Source organism: Colossoma macropomum, unplaced genomic scaffold (assembly GCF_904425465.1).
Source record: "Colossoma macropomum unplaced genomic scaffold, Colossoma_macropomum, whole genome shotgun sequence".
In the NCBI taxonomy this organism is placed as follows: Eukaryota; Metazoa; Chordata; class Actinopteri; order Characiformes; family Serrasalmidae; genus Colossoma; species Colossoma macropomum.
The window spans coordinates 3,627,799-3,643,407 of record NW_023494798.1 but is presented as its reverse complement, the minus strand read 5'-3'; the positions used below and the strand labels follow the sequence as shown (position 1 = coordinate 3,643,407).

The 15,609-nt window shown below is 39.2% G+C and overlaps 1 pseudogene; it reads right to left on the bottom strand.

The window, feature by feature from the left end:
- Positions 1–1,661: 1,661 nt before the first annotated feature.
- LOC118818331 lies at positions 1,662–13,791 on the bottom strand (annotated as a pseudogene).
- Positions 13,792–15,609: the final 1,818 nt, after the last annotated feature.

Genomic DNA, 15,609 nt, shown 5'->3' with positions numbered 1-15,609 from the left:
AAAAAAATCGATGGTGTAAAACATACCCTACACATTTTTCTACACCTTCTCAAGAAGGGAATGAGAGCAAAAGAATTTATTTAACTAACTATCCAGGATCAATACAGTCATACACTAGATTAACTAGCTTTCCAGGATCAATAATGGTAATAATAGAATGAATTTGTGATTAACTCAGGCATTAAAAGTATGACATGCAGGTTCAACAGGTTTCTTTGATTTTCCAGAGGAAACACTGTCATGAATCATGTCCACTATCAGCAGCTATTGGTTACTCAGGACAAGAAGCTTATCATACTGTGCAAATTACTACTAGGTGTGCTACCATGATAACTAGATAAGCTTTAATTAACTCGTATATGGATCAGGTAGGTTAAACAGTATATAGAGTTTCTCATACAGGCTGGCCAATTATCTTACCAAGCAGCATTGCTAACCGGCTATCTGAATAGTTTGGTTATGTTTAGTAAACTGTTATGCTACAAAAATATGTTTTTTCCAGGATATGTTTGACAACATTAACAAACTGATTAACCTACCTGATCCATATACGAGTTAATTAAAGCTTATCTAGTTATCATGGTAGCACACCTAGTAGTAATAACACTGTCTGTTAATGGATTAAATTTAGTAATATATTGTTTGTTTGTTTGTTTGTTTTTTTTTATTCTAACATATTTCAGTATGAAAATAGCTCAAAAAAGAATAAATGTAAGCAGGAGGGTGTGCTACAGTGTGTTGTAAGTGTCTACTCTCATCCTATGTTGTGTCTTACTGTGTTTACTCCTCCCTGTGTGTTGTGTTGTGGGAATGCAGGATTGGGCAATGCTTGCTGCCTGTTGAAGTGCCCGTTCAAAATAAAAGAGCAACTGTTCATACATGCAATGTTTTCCACCTCTTCTTCTATGCCAATGCTACAGTATGCATAAACATGGCATTAATGTACATGCACTTTTTTTTTTTTTTCCTCAAGAAAAGGCTGCCAGTATATGTACATGTACTACTGAATGTAGGCTAGAGTTGCTGTGAATATACAGCTGCGACCATGTTGAATTTCTACAATCCTTTCAACCTAGTAAATAACTTAAATTCATCTGGTAATTTTGTGTTTTCTGACTGGAGTGCTGTCGCGGCCAGTACCAGCATATAACCAGCTCAGTTACTCAAATACATCACAGATGTTCGACAAACATGTATGGATATAATGTTCTGGTGTACAGAGCTTTTCTCCCAAGTTGAATCGAGGCTGATTCCCCTCCACAAGCTAGAGGCTCACTTTATTTGGAAAGCACACAGCAGGTGATTTGTAGATGTTAATTCATTAAAATCTTTTGAAAGTGAGTTTATTTTCAGCAATGTTAGGATTAGTATCAATGTCAGGTCTAGGCTTCGGTTTAGATTAGGCTGTTGGGTTAAGCTTCAGCTTATTGTTAAGGATAGGTCAACATTGTTAAATTTAATAGATTAATAGATTAGTAAAATAATAATGAAGCATTTGAAGTGGGCTGTCTAAATTAAAGTTTTACACAATTTATCCAATCACAAGTGCTTCATCTGTTCCCTAAAAGGGAGTAAGGCTGTTCCCTGTTTAGGTATGGCAGTCCCACGGTACACAACAATAGATGGATAAAGTAATGGGATGCTGAACTTGTGCGAGATCTTCAAAGAGCTTTGGATGGCACTTTACCCATAAGGTGTTTCTTGGTATTCTGCTCTGGCCTAAACATGATTATGAAACACTTGGGAGCAAAAATGCAAATAAATAAGCCAAAGCTTGAGGCCAGAATAGCAAATATCTCTACAGCTACAGTGAACTTTCCAGGAGAGCTGACATAAGCTGGGATAAAGGTAATCCACACTGCACAGAATATGAGCATGCTGAATGTGATGAACTTGGCTTCATTAAAGTTATCAGGCAGCTTCCGTGCTAGAAAAGCCAAAATAAAACACAGAAGAGCTAGAAATCCTATATAACCCAGCACAGCCCAGAATCCTATAGCTGAACCTAATCCACATTCCAGGATTATCCTTTCCTTGTATTGCTTTAAATTTTTGAAAGGGAGAGGAGGAGATATTGTCAACCAAAGAACACAAATAAGGACCTGTATGAGAGTGAAGACAAGAACACTGAGTCTCTGCTGTGGAGGCCCAAACCATTTCATGGCATTACTGCCTGGAAGTGTAGCTCTGAAGGCCATTAACACCACTATTGTTTTCCCCAGAACACAGGAGATGCAGAGGACGAAGGTGATCCCAAACGCTGTGTGACGCAGCATACAGGACCATTCAGAGGGCCGACCAATGAAAGTGAGTGAACAGAGGAAACACAGAGTCAGTGAGAAGAGCAGCAGGAAGCTCAGCTCTGAGTTGTTGGCTCGGACGATTGGAGAAGTTCTGTGTTTGTAGAAGACAGCAGCCACACATACAGCTATGAAGGCCCCAGTGACGGAGAACACTGTCAGAATGATGCTCAGAGTGTCGTCCCAGGACAGGAACTCGACAGGCTTGGGAAGACAGCTGTCTTGCTGGGTGTTGGGCCAGAACTCAGAGGGGCAGCGCACACAGTTCAAAGAGTCTTAAACATTAGAAAAAACATATTTAGAACCGTACATTAAAAAAAACAGCAAGGGATTGAGAAAAATAATAATAAATTAGGGCTGTCCCCAGCACTGTGTGTGATACACAACCTGTCTTGTTACTGATTTCTCCTTCTGCACATGGTATACAGTCATAGCAGCAGACTGGCTTTCCTTTCTGCACAGCCTTCCTGGTTCCTGGAGGACAGCTCTCACTGCACACAGACCTTGGGACCTGAAGGACATTAGAGAAACAGAAATCATTCATAGTTTCTCAGACAACATCTGATAGTCAAAAAGCTTTGCTAAGGTGAATGTTTTTCTTGGTTAGTACTGTTAACCTCTAACTTGAAATTTAGGAAATTCAAGTTAGAAAATCGTAAAATATTTTCAACATTTGTAGTAAAGTGAATTTCTTTCTTTTGTTTATTTGTCTATTTATTAAATGATCATTAAACCATTATAGGTAAAAACATATCAGTGATGACTGAATGGTTGAGTTAAATATTAGATTAATGTCATGTGTGTGTATTTGTGTGTGTGTGTGTGTGTGTGTGTGTGTGTGTGTGTGTGTGTGTAATTTGTTGCTTAAAATTTTTATGACATTTCCAGTATATAGGAAGGAAGTACCTCGGTCTGTCCCCCCATCCAGCTGATAGCTCTGCTCATGCTGAACTCCTGGCCTCTTGGTTTGGATGAGTCATAGTGGCCCACTGTGACGAAACTCATTGTGCCGTCTTTCTTGACCTGCCAGTTTATGAGCTCATAGACGGCCACAGGATCACCATTGGAATCAAACGAGACCTGATAACCGTTCTTTGTAGTGAAGTTCACTCTTTTGAGCTGGTCGAGTATCTGCAGTGGAACATATAATGTGAAAAAAAAAAAAAAAGTGAAATACAATCACTTATTTTAAGACATTAATTATGATACTAATTTATTATTGATGAGTATTGGCATAGTGATTCATTGTGACTATGATTATTTGGGCTAATATACAATGGCGATGGCAAACGTTGTCTCACAACTTTGAAACACAAAAAAATGCAGTCAATATTTAAATTAAAACCTTAAATGTCATTTACATTCATGGTTTGTTCTATTCCTAAATTGACCACTGGGAAACTAAGGTCATTCTTGTTTTCTAATATATATTTCAATGATTTTTTAGTTATGTTGTGCACGAAAATTAGGATGTCACAGCAGTAATTTCACAGATGCTGAAATACTTTTTTTTTAATGAGAAATAGTAATTTCGCCGCTCATTTTTTATTGTAAAAATGCATTTAATCATTCTATTCTATTTTTTCCCATGTTACAATGCTTGTAAATGTATAGAATGAATTCGTATGATATAACGGTTAGTGAAATCTTTTTTTATATATTTCTGATTGGGCTAAAACACTAAAAGACAAATGAAAGAACTGCTCAAATACTCAGCATAACATACATGTATCAGTATGCAGTTTGCACAATAAAATCATGTGTATGTAAAATATGAGGTAAGCTAGTAGACTGTTTCTACAAGTAGCAGTTTTATACCTGCCATGGTGTGAATTTAGCGATCTTGTCGCACTGCGTGTGATTACAGATAACACCGTGGATGGCATGCGCTATGGCATACGTAGCTTTGTACACCATGTTAGCCTCGCGCAGTTCTGACGTGTCTGTATATGGGTTCTGCAACGCGCGGATATCCTCGCTGCCGTTACATCCCCGCGCGCCCCCTGAGGAGCCTTTTAGGCTACAGCTGAACGAGCTCTCCCAAAGTTCCGTTAGCAGAGGCGATTTCAGTGCTTGTTTTGGAGAGAGATCCAGAAGAAACTCAGGAAAACCTGGAATCACTGAGCGGGGGATCCCAAATCCTATCGCCCCAGCGCACATGTTAAAGCGCAGAAACTGTGATTGTATGATCCACGCTTCGCTGCCGATCCACTGGAGGGGAGGCGGCGGCTGTTTTGCCAGTTCCTCTAACAGGAACCCCATTTCGCCTGATTGAAGAAACGCTACTATTACCCGGGCTGTTGATCTGCGGATGACGTTTGCCACTCTCTCCAGTTTACTGCGCGGTTGTGTTCTGTAATAGGACTCGGAGTACTCCACACAGATGCCCTCCTCCTGCGCAGCCTTTAGAAACGACGCCATTCCATTATTTCCGTAGTCTGAGTCACTGCGCACTGCCCCAATCCATGTCCAGCCAAAATACTTGACTAATTTTGCTAGTGCAGCTGCTTGGTAATGGTCACTAGGCACGGTCCTGAAGAAGGCAGGATACTGACGTTTATCGCTCAGACATGCGCAGGTTGCGAATTGACTCACCTGTTATTTAGTATAGAAAAGAAAAAAAAAGGAAACGTTGTTTGAGACGCCTGATAGAATTCCGGAGTCATTCATAGGACAGTATATTGTTCTCCATTGTTTACCAAACATTTATACATTTCTGCACCGGTTAGTGTGGTACTAGCCTACACTCACCTGTGGAATTCCAAAGAGACCCAGTATTCTGGCCATGCTGATGGAGGGCGTGGATGAAGACTCTCCCACGAGAGCAGGAACAGCGGCGGCTGCAGATTTTGAACAGGAACCAGTATCATTGAAAAATGGTTCCATGCCGTTAGCAAACTGAAGAGCAACTTTAATTGACATCGGCACTGCACCGCACGAGTCGTGTATCTGGTATCCTAACGTGATTCCCGGCAGGAGATCCGTTCTGTTGTTGATCTCGTGGATGGCGAACTCCATGACACGAGCCGTGCTCAGCTCACCGACACTCATACTGTATAGAAAAACATATATAAAAATACTCACAATTAGAGTTTCTTTTGTATTTCCTTATACTATCAGACGTTAACGCAAATATTAGCACAAGATTACAAAAGAATGAAAATTTGATTATTATATTTTCTCTATCATGCTCTTTGCAGCACTTCACTACACACTCACAGACAGACCTCCCAGAGCACTGTGGCTGGAGTGGCTGTCTGGTGTAGGTGTTCTGTTCTGATCTCATGTAGTAATGAATGGAGAAAAGTCCTCCGATTATAAAATCTCCATTCATATAAAGATCAGGCATCTGAGGCTCAACCCACAGCCTGCAGCCGACTGGGTTAGCTGGCCAAGCTGCTGGACTGAGCCTGGTTATCCACAGCACTGATACAAACATTGAAATTGACGTGAGCTGCATGGTATCCTGCCAGTTCTCAGCTCTCTGAAAACAAAGGTGGTTGCCTTTAAAAGGCCACATCGTCGTGATGCGCTGTGGGTGTGAGCACAGGCTGAGTAGGCGTGGTTATGACTTGAATATGAATTGTAGTAATTGACCTCACTTTCTGCCTCTTTTGTTTTGTATTATAATCTATTGAAAACGGCAGTCTTGGGCTTCAGTCTAAGTTCAGTGTGCGGAGTGAGGAGATAATACTGAAATTGGGCACAAATGTCCTTGGTCAGTTTCGTGCGTAAGGTCGAGACCTGCCACTAAAACCAAAACAACCAAAGCAGTGTCGGGTCTCAGTTGTGCGCGATTCCGACATTGAACTCCACTCCCACAACCAGCTATACACCGTAAGCCCGAATAAGTTGAATTTACTTAAACAATTTGAGGAAACCGGTTGCCTTAAACAAAAAAAAAATAATAAACATGTAATGAAAACTTGAGTTAGAATAACTATCATTTTTGTGTTAGGCTAACATGAACACATGTTTGTGGAACTCATAAATTCTTATTATTTAAACTTAACGTCTTGAAACTGCAATCTAACTATACAACTCATTAGACAATTTACAACTTTTCCAGTTAAGTGATATTCACCACCAAACACCAAAGGGTTAACCTTTACTGTAAACATGGTCACTGACCAACCCAAACGACCACTCATCAGCAAAGCGAAAGACAACCTTCACTCTTAGCCAACAACACAATAACGGACAGCTGCGGGTTGTCTGGGATAGAGAGGTGTATGTGTGTAAACACAGGCCTGAGGAAAGGCAGCCTGGGTGGCATGAAAGCACACTGACGGTGAGTAAAACGAACAGAAAGAAACCCTCAATATGCAAATAGATGGAGCCAGGAGCCAATGAGGAAGAAACATACGTTTTATCCAACAAGATCGTGTCAACAAAACAAGCATGTAACTGTATTTCACAGTTTACTTAGTTTCATTCAGTTTCACACATTCGTTCAGCAACTTTAATGAGAAAGAAACGATTAAAACCAACAGAAATGTCATTTTTTTGAATGTGGGGTTTCAAAGTTGCCATAGCAACAGACTAAACTTAATACCAATAAGTTAATTTAACTCAGAAAATCCCATTTGAGTGTACAAAATCATCAAAAACATTCCCTTAACGTAAAATTGTTGAGCAATATGTGGGATATACCGAGTTTTATGTACAACAGACTTAATTTATTTGAGTTAAAACAAAATGCGGGGTTACAGTATATGGAGTCCAGCGCTACTCCTTGACCACTTCTTGTGACTATAAAAATTCACACTAACTTCACTCAAGGGTTAGTGGTAGTAACTGATTTAGGCTGAGAACGATAGAGAATGTTACGTGTAGATTATGGATCGGGCTTAGGTTTAGGATTTTGGTACAATAAGATACTTTTAGTGGACAATTAGTAGAAGGTAAGTTCAGTGCAATATAAAGAGCTTTGACGCATTTACACTGGGTTATCTCAATAAACAGTTCCATTTGGAGCATGCAGGGAGTTTAGTCCATGATTGGCACCTGGAAGCAACAGGTGTTACAGGAGTAACAGTTGTTGTGTCAGTTGAAATATGTGGTATTAATGCTAAATCCTGATGTTGTCAAAATGGAGTCCTGCTGGGGAAATCCTGTATAATTAAAATAATGAGTGGCCACAACTTAACACGGTATGGGAATGAAACAATTAAGTCGTGGCCTGACTTAGTAAGGCATGGGGTTAAGAACGTAATGCATGGCCATGACTTAGTAAGGCTTGGGAATGGGATAATTAAGCATTGACCACTGCTTAATACGGCATGATCTCATTCCCACGCCATAATGCAGCACGGGATCATTTTCATTTATTTGTGATGTCACAAGCAGGGCTCCGTATGTCAAGACTATAAATCATTGTATGTATTACACACATAGGGGAAAGTCTGCTTGTGTTCTTGTTTCCATTTTTTTTTCTTTGATATATGTTATTGGTTATTTGCCGATCCTTGATTTTAGTAACAGTTTTCAAAAACATTGCTTTGTTAGAACTTTACGAAGATCTAATGATTGATCACAATTTGTGCCAAAGTGATTTGGTAATTCTGCGACCAAGTGCCAAGTTGTGAAAGTGGAGTTCTTTAAACAAGATATTGGTAATGCATGCAGTTTAGTTCAGAGAAATGCAATCATCTACATTTTGATACATGATTTAAAATATACTAGTTAAATAATATAAATAATATAATTTCAATGCAGTGCGTAGTTGTATGTATATACATGAATTTATTTGTGAATATACTAATTCCAGGAGATATTCTTTGAGATTGAAAACATCTATTTTGCCAAAATGTTCAGATGTAAACACAAGAGTTTTTTTTTTTTTTTTTATTTCACAAAAAAAGTTTTGGGTTTGTCATTTCTGATTTTTTAATTACTTTGGACTACTATGACTAGTGATCTATCACTTATCACTTACGGTGTTCTACAGCAGGTGGCAGTAATGCCTTCAGTGAACTATGGCTGATGGAGTTTTTAGTCTTCTTTTAGATACATTAGCTATGTGTATGTACACTATATTTCCAAAAGTATTCACTCACCCATCCAAATCATTGAATTCAGGTGTTTCAATCACTTCCATGGCCACAGGTGTATAAAACCAAGCACCCAGGCCTGCAGACTGCTTCTACAAACATTTGTGAAAGAATGGGTCGCTCTCAGGAGCTCAGTGAATTCCAGCGTGGTACCGTGATAGGATGCCACCTGTCCAGTCCAGTCGTGAAATTTCCTCACTACTAAGTATTCCACAGTCAGTGGAACAGTTTGGGGATGGCCCCTTCCTGTTCCACCATGACTGCGTACCAGTGCACAAAGCAAGGTCCATAAATACATGGATACGCGAGTTTGGTGTGGAAGAACTTGACTAGCCTGCACAGAGTCCTGACCTCAACCCAATAGAACACCTTTGGGATGAATTAGAGCAGAGACTGTGAGCCAGGCCTTCTCGTCCAACATCAGTGTCTGACCTCACAAATGCGCTTCTGGAAGAATGATCAAAAATTCCCATAAACACACTCGTAAACCTTGTGGAAAGCCTTCCCAGAGGAGTTGAAGCTGTTTTGGTGGGCTTCAACCTCTTAAATGGCCAAGCACATCCAAACATCTACTACATACGTAAGCTTCAGAATTCAGCTTGCATTATGTGTAGTCGCTGAATAATACACTTTAGGATGTAATCAGGTTGGAATTTAGAGAAAGTTTCAATGCCTTTTATACAACCACAGTCACAAAAAGGTCACTTTGGGTTATGTGGATTATGCACAAATATTTAGTAATAGCTTTATCACTATTTTACAGCTACACAATAATATCCTATTATCCATTATTTGTACCTTTAATGATTTCATAAAAAAAGAGTTTTTTATGAGAGGTTCAAAATGTGAATTTTGAGTTGTTTGACATTATTGGTCAGTTCACAGAATCAGTAAGAATGACACTCTGGTAGTGTGACAAATTGTCCATAATCAGCTATGTTCTAGTGACAAACCTGACCCAAAACAAATGTGCTTGTATAGTACAATTGATAGCACATATTACCCTGGCTAAATCCCTGCCTTTGCCACCATTAAAAGCATTGCATTTAATTGTCAGTTCTTACAGAAGCTTTTTGGAAAAATGTTACCATATGTTTAATGTTCAGTGAGGAGGATCTTCTATAACAAAGCCTGAATTGAATTGTCTCTTTGGGATATTCAGACAGAGTCTGTAAGTTTAATTTAAAACATGACCTGCTTTCACTGGTTTTCACTGATTGTCCTTACTGTCAAAAAAGTAAAATCTTTTAAGCTGGCATTTGAAGTTAGCTGTACATTATAAAAACAATGACACCAGTGAGTGTGAGTATGGTATGTAACAGTTGTCCTTGTTGTAGCGCCAACCTTAGTTTGTTTTTATGAATTTAAACAGCTTTTCTATACTCTATTCCATACTTATGTTTACCTAGACAATTTTTCCATAACAGGCTTCTGTCCTGCGAGAAATGAATCAAAAAGAATCCTTTGGCACTGTCCAAAGTGCCAACAAATCATCAGCAGATCATTGTCCTTCAAGAAAATCACGGTTTGTATAAAGTAATTCATTTTTTCAATAGCCTGTGTACTCATTTATTTAAGAAGAAGAAAAGAAGGAGAAAGAAGTAAGAAAAAATTTATTTAATTTTTATGAAACTTTCTTCTGCATTTATGAATGGTGTCAGTTTGTGAGAACCCATGTTACCGTTGAAAGCCAGTTGGGTCAGTGGCATTTGTCAGTGCAGAGTGAAGAGCAAGGTCAGTTGTATACACAAGTACCTTTAACGTGTTACATGTTTTAAGAATATCCACTTTTACTCAAAGCAACTGTTGATTTGAATTTGGAGAACACTGATAAGATGGAAGAAAGTGTCACAGAAACAGAAGAACCCAAAGGCAGTATGCTGGAAGGTCTGCTGATGTTATTAAAATTACAGAACATTTATGGAAAGAAAAGAAAATCCTAGAGGACCTCCATTATGATCTTGCCACTAAAGAACAGCCAATCCCAGAGTCATTTAAGCCATTGGAGGTGGTATGCCTATATTGTCCTGAACCTTGTCCTCCAGCTCTGGATGAGAGCTGTCTGGTGACAACACACGGGACAGTATTTTGCATTTTTCCTGTGGTTGAAGATTACACAACTTATAGTCAGAATTTTATTAAGATTAATTAATTTTAGTCACTGCTGTGTGAGTGACTAATTGCAGATAATATTGAATCTTTCTAGTGGTTACGGTTTATATAAAAGTGTGCCCAGTTTGCAGAATGTTCGTGAGATTTCAAGACAACAGCCCCTCCTAGCAGTTGTCACTGTTTTCTGTCTCAATGAACCATGTTTGAGGCTCAGCCCACTCCCACCAATGCTTGCCCCTACTTTACTGGATGGGCTGCTAGCTAGATTTTGTTGTCTCCGGTGGAATGCGTGGTGCATCCGACAGCAATCTAGGCTTCTGCTGAGTTCTGCTGTGTGGGATGGTGATGTCGGGTTTCTTCTTTCGATCCATGTCCTTAGTTCTTTGTTAGTTGAGTCCAGGAACTGCTCAAGTATTATCAAGTCACCAATTTCCTCCTTTGTGTGCTGCTTTGGAGTCATCCACTTCTCATACAAGTCTTTAATCTTGCCGGAAGCTCTTTGGCTGTTTCCCCACTCAGCACTTCTCTGGAGCGAAATCTGAACCTGAATGTTTCTTTGTTGATCTCATATTTGTGCAGGATGGCTTTCTTTGACTTCGTCATAATCACAAGACCACTCAACGTCTATTGTGACACAAGCCACTCATGTCTTTCCGCTCAGCAGTGGTAGTAAAGGCAGGACCCAATCTTCTCTTGGTTGTATGTACCTGTGTAATTCTCTCAAACATTGTGGGATACTGCATTATGTCATCATCTTCTTGCAAGGGTGACATGTTTGGGCACAGCAGCAACTTTGTGTTAGTTACTGCTGTTTTTGAAAGATAATATATAAATGTGGCATTAATGTGTATGTACTTGGTTGATGTATTTATTTACAGATAATGCAGTCGTTATGTACACCAGTACATACATGTGAATGTAAAGCTGTGGCTATGTTAAATTGTTGCAGTCCTTTCAATTCTGTAAGCCAATTAAATCCCTCTGGCAATTTTGTGCTCTCTGACTTGAGTCCTGTTGCAGCCTATAACCAACTTAGTTAATCAAAAACAGCACATATGAATGTGCTGTTTTGGTGTATCCAGCTTTCCTTCTAATTGTAACAAGGCCGATGCCTATACACATGTACTGGACTAAGTTTAATTGGAAAGCTCCAAGTGAATAATGTGTAAATATAATAAGTACTAAGTTTGGGCTAGACAAAAGGAAGGTTAGGTTTTCAAATGAGGTTAAATAGATGTAGACAAACGGCAGCATTGTGTAGATATAGAGCTAACTTTAAATGAGCACACTTTTTATTTAAGGTGGTAAACCTTAGTGCTACTTTTTTGTACTACAATTGGTGTAGGGGTCTCAAAGAGCCTTGGAGGGAACTTTACCCATAAGGTGTTTCTTGGTATTCTGCTCTGGTCTAAACATGATTATGAAACAGTTGGGTGCAAAAATACAAATAATCAAACCAAAGCTTGAGGCCAGAATAACAAATATAAAAATAAAAATTTGTCACAAGGTGTAAATCAAGGTAAAATCAGGCAAAAATATGCTGTAGTGTAGGCCCAGCTTAAACTGAGATTTATATATTTTTATTATTATCATTATTATGAATTATTATATAATTACATAAATTATAAGAGAAGCTGGTGCATTGGTTGTTAAATGTATCAGTTTTTTACCTGCCATGGTGTGAATTTAGCGCTCTTGTCACACTGCGTGTCATTACAGATAACACCGTGGATGGCATGCGCTATACACCAGGTTAGACTCGCGCAACTGCGAAGTGTCTGTATATGGGTTCTGCAACGCGCGGATATCCTCGCTGCCGTCACATTCCCGCGCGCCCTTTGAGGAGCCTTTTAGGCTACAGCTGAACGAGCTCTCCCAAAACTCCGTTAGCAGAGGCGATTTCAGTGCTTGTTCTGGAGAGAGATCCACAAGAAACTCACGGAAACCTGGAATTACTGAGCGGGGGATCCCAAATCCTATCGCCCCAGCGCACATCTTAAAGCGCAGAAACTCTGGATCTATGATCCACGTTTCGCTGCCGATCCACTGGAGGGGAGGCGGCGGCTGTCTTGCCAATTCTTGCAACAGGAACAGCATGTCGCCTGTTTGAATAAACGCTACTATTACCCGGGCTGTTGAACTGCGGATGACGTTTGTGCGGCTGTGTTCTGTAGAAGGACTCGGCAGAGCTATCGTCTGGATGGGAGGACAGACCAAGGTACTCCCAGTACTCTCTGACCACACACTGCTAAACCAGAGCAGAACTCAAAATGATTAAGGCAATCAGTTACATTAAATATTGCATGAATTGGCATACATATAAGTTAAATGCATATTTTAAATTTGAAGAAAATTAACAATATTTTAATTCACTCCATTTATTAAATAATTTAATGTAATTAAATATAAACATGCTTAAACTTACAGAAGTCATTCCTCAAATATTTTAGTTTTATACATATTTAAACGTTTTCTTTTAATTAATTTAGTATCACTCACTTAAGAAATCACAGCACTAAAGGAGCACTGGCATCGAATAATTTCAGGCTGGTCATTGGGTAACATAGACTACATAATAGTCAGTATCACAGAGGTTTTCATTACTTTTGTGTACTTAAGATTGTCTCAGAGATGCCTTGATAGTAGTTACACTGGCTGAACTGACGAACTGCAACACAAAAAAACATCATGTTTATTATAATTTATAGTTGTAAACATGACAAATTCAAGTTTAGCTTGAAGATAACATGGTATAACTCAAAATTAACCAACCAAGTTAGCCAATTTTGTGTACTCAATACATAAACAAACATGTAAAAAAAATAAATAAATAAAAATAAAAATAAAAAAAGGAAATGAATGTATTTTGCTATAAAAGTGTTACATTATATATATATATATATATATATATATATATATATATATATATATATATATATATATATATTCCCTTGCAGTCCTTTCTCACATACGGTTTGATGTGTGTCTTTGTAATGTTTAAGACTCTTTGTTACTGTTTGCCCTGCCCTCCTGAGTTCTGGCCCAACACCCAGCAACACAGCTTTCTTCCCAAGCCTGTGGACATCCTGTCCTGGGACGACACTCTGAGCATCATCCTGACGGTGTTCTCCAGTGCTGGGGCCGTCACCGCTGTTTGTGTGGCTGCTCCCATCGTCCGAGCAAACAACTCAGAGCTGAGCTTCCTGCTGCTCTTCTCAATGACTCTGTGTTTCCTCTGTTCACTCAGTTTCATTGGTCGGCCCTCTGAATGGTCCTGTATGCTGCGTCACACAGCATTTGGGATCACCTTCGTCCTCTGCATCTCCTGTGTTCTGGGGAAAACAATAGTGGTGTTAATGGCCTTCAGAGCTACACTTCCAGGCAGTAATGCCATGAAATGGTTTGGGCCTCCACAGCAGAGACTCAGTGTTCTCACCTTCACGCTAATACAGGTCCTAATTTGTGTTATTTGGTTGACAATATCTCCTCCTCTCCCCTTCAAAAATCTAAGGCAATACAAAGAAAGGATAATACTGGAATGTGGATTAGGTTCAGTTATAGGTTTCTGTGCTGTGCTGGGTTATATAGGATTTCTGGCTCTTTTGTGTTTTATTTTGGCTTTTCTAGCAAGGAAGCTGCCTGATAACTTTAATGAAGCCAAGTTCATCACATTCAGCATGCTCATATTCTGTGCTCCTGGAAAGTTCACTGTAGCTGTAGAGATATTTGCTATTCTGGCCTCAAGCTTTGGTTTGACGTTTTCTATTTTGCTCCCAAGTGTTTCATAATCATGTTTAGGCCAGAGCAGAACACCAAGAAACACCTTATGGGTAAAGCATCTTCGAAATCTCTTTGAGACTATTGCACAAATTTTACATGCCACACTATGATTTAACAATGTATATGAGACATGCTCATTTATGTACATAGAATTTTCAGTAATATTCCTTTTTTTGTTACATTTTATATTCTGATTTGTAAATCTGTATGAGTAAGATTTTCTGTCCTTTCTTTCAGCATATCTTCTGTATTTTGTTCTGAGAGTATTCTTTATTAATAATGGAACAAAGGCCATTGAAAGTTAACCAACCTCCACCTGAGGTAGAACAATGCACAAGCATGTTTTACATAACTTTAACATTTCTATCGTCTTGGTTATATAAACAAATCTTACTGCAAAATTTGTGTAATTCATTAATATTTGGATGCTCATCAGTGACAGAAAATGTGCAAATTTAGGGCTGTCTTAAATCGAGAGTGTCTTAATTATCCCTTATATTTTAGAAAATAAAATTCAGAATGTGGCAAACTTTAGATTAATTACACACATGCGTACGCTTTTTTCCTAAAGAAAGATGACACCAATATCATTGTCCCATGTCTAAACACAGGCTCTTAAACATACGTGTGTTATAGCTGGAAACATGGAAATCCTGTGTTATTTATCATCAATGCATGGTTACCTCTGAAACTCCGCATGGCGTTCATATGGGACCTTCCTAAAAGGTCTAGGGCTAAAATTCACGTTGTCCAGACTAAATAATGCATCTTTTTGCCCCTGACTGTCAGCATCAGCCATTATCACTGTGCAGAGATGAACTGTCTTGCCTTCCATCTTGAACCCAGCAGGTACCCATTCTGGCCAGTCAGCTGTAACGGTCATACACCAGAGCAGTGCATAGAATAATAGTGTCAATGGAAATGTGGTGGTAGTGTTTTATGTGTGTTCACTCAACCTCAGTCACTGTTTGTTTGCTGGCTGTGCTGTTATTTTTGACTAGGCCAGCATTCTTTTCTGCTGGCTTCACCCCCGAATGACAAGCCCTAAACAATTGTCCCAACTGGCCACACATCCAGCAGCGGTGATTGCCCTGTACCATTGGTGACATGGGTGCGGGTACGGCCAATGGAGAAGCCATGAAATTTTTCATTCATAATGCGGCAAATGTTTTCAGCGGTGACAGGTAGTGACTGCAGGCAGGCCAGTTTAGCACCCAGACTCTTAATATAGAGCGACGCTGTTGTAATAGATGTGGAATGTGATTTGGTATTGTCTCACTGAAATAAGCGAAAAAGACATTGTCTGGATGGCAGCAAATATTGCCAAAACATGTATACATCGTCCAGCACTAACGGTCCCTTCA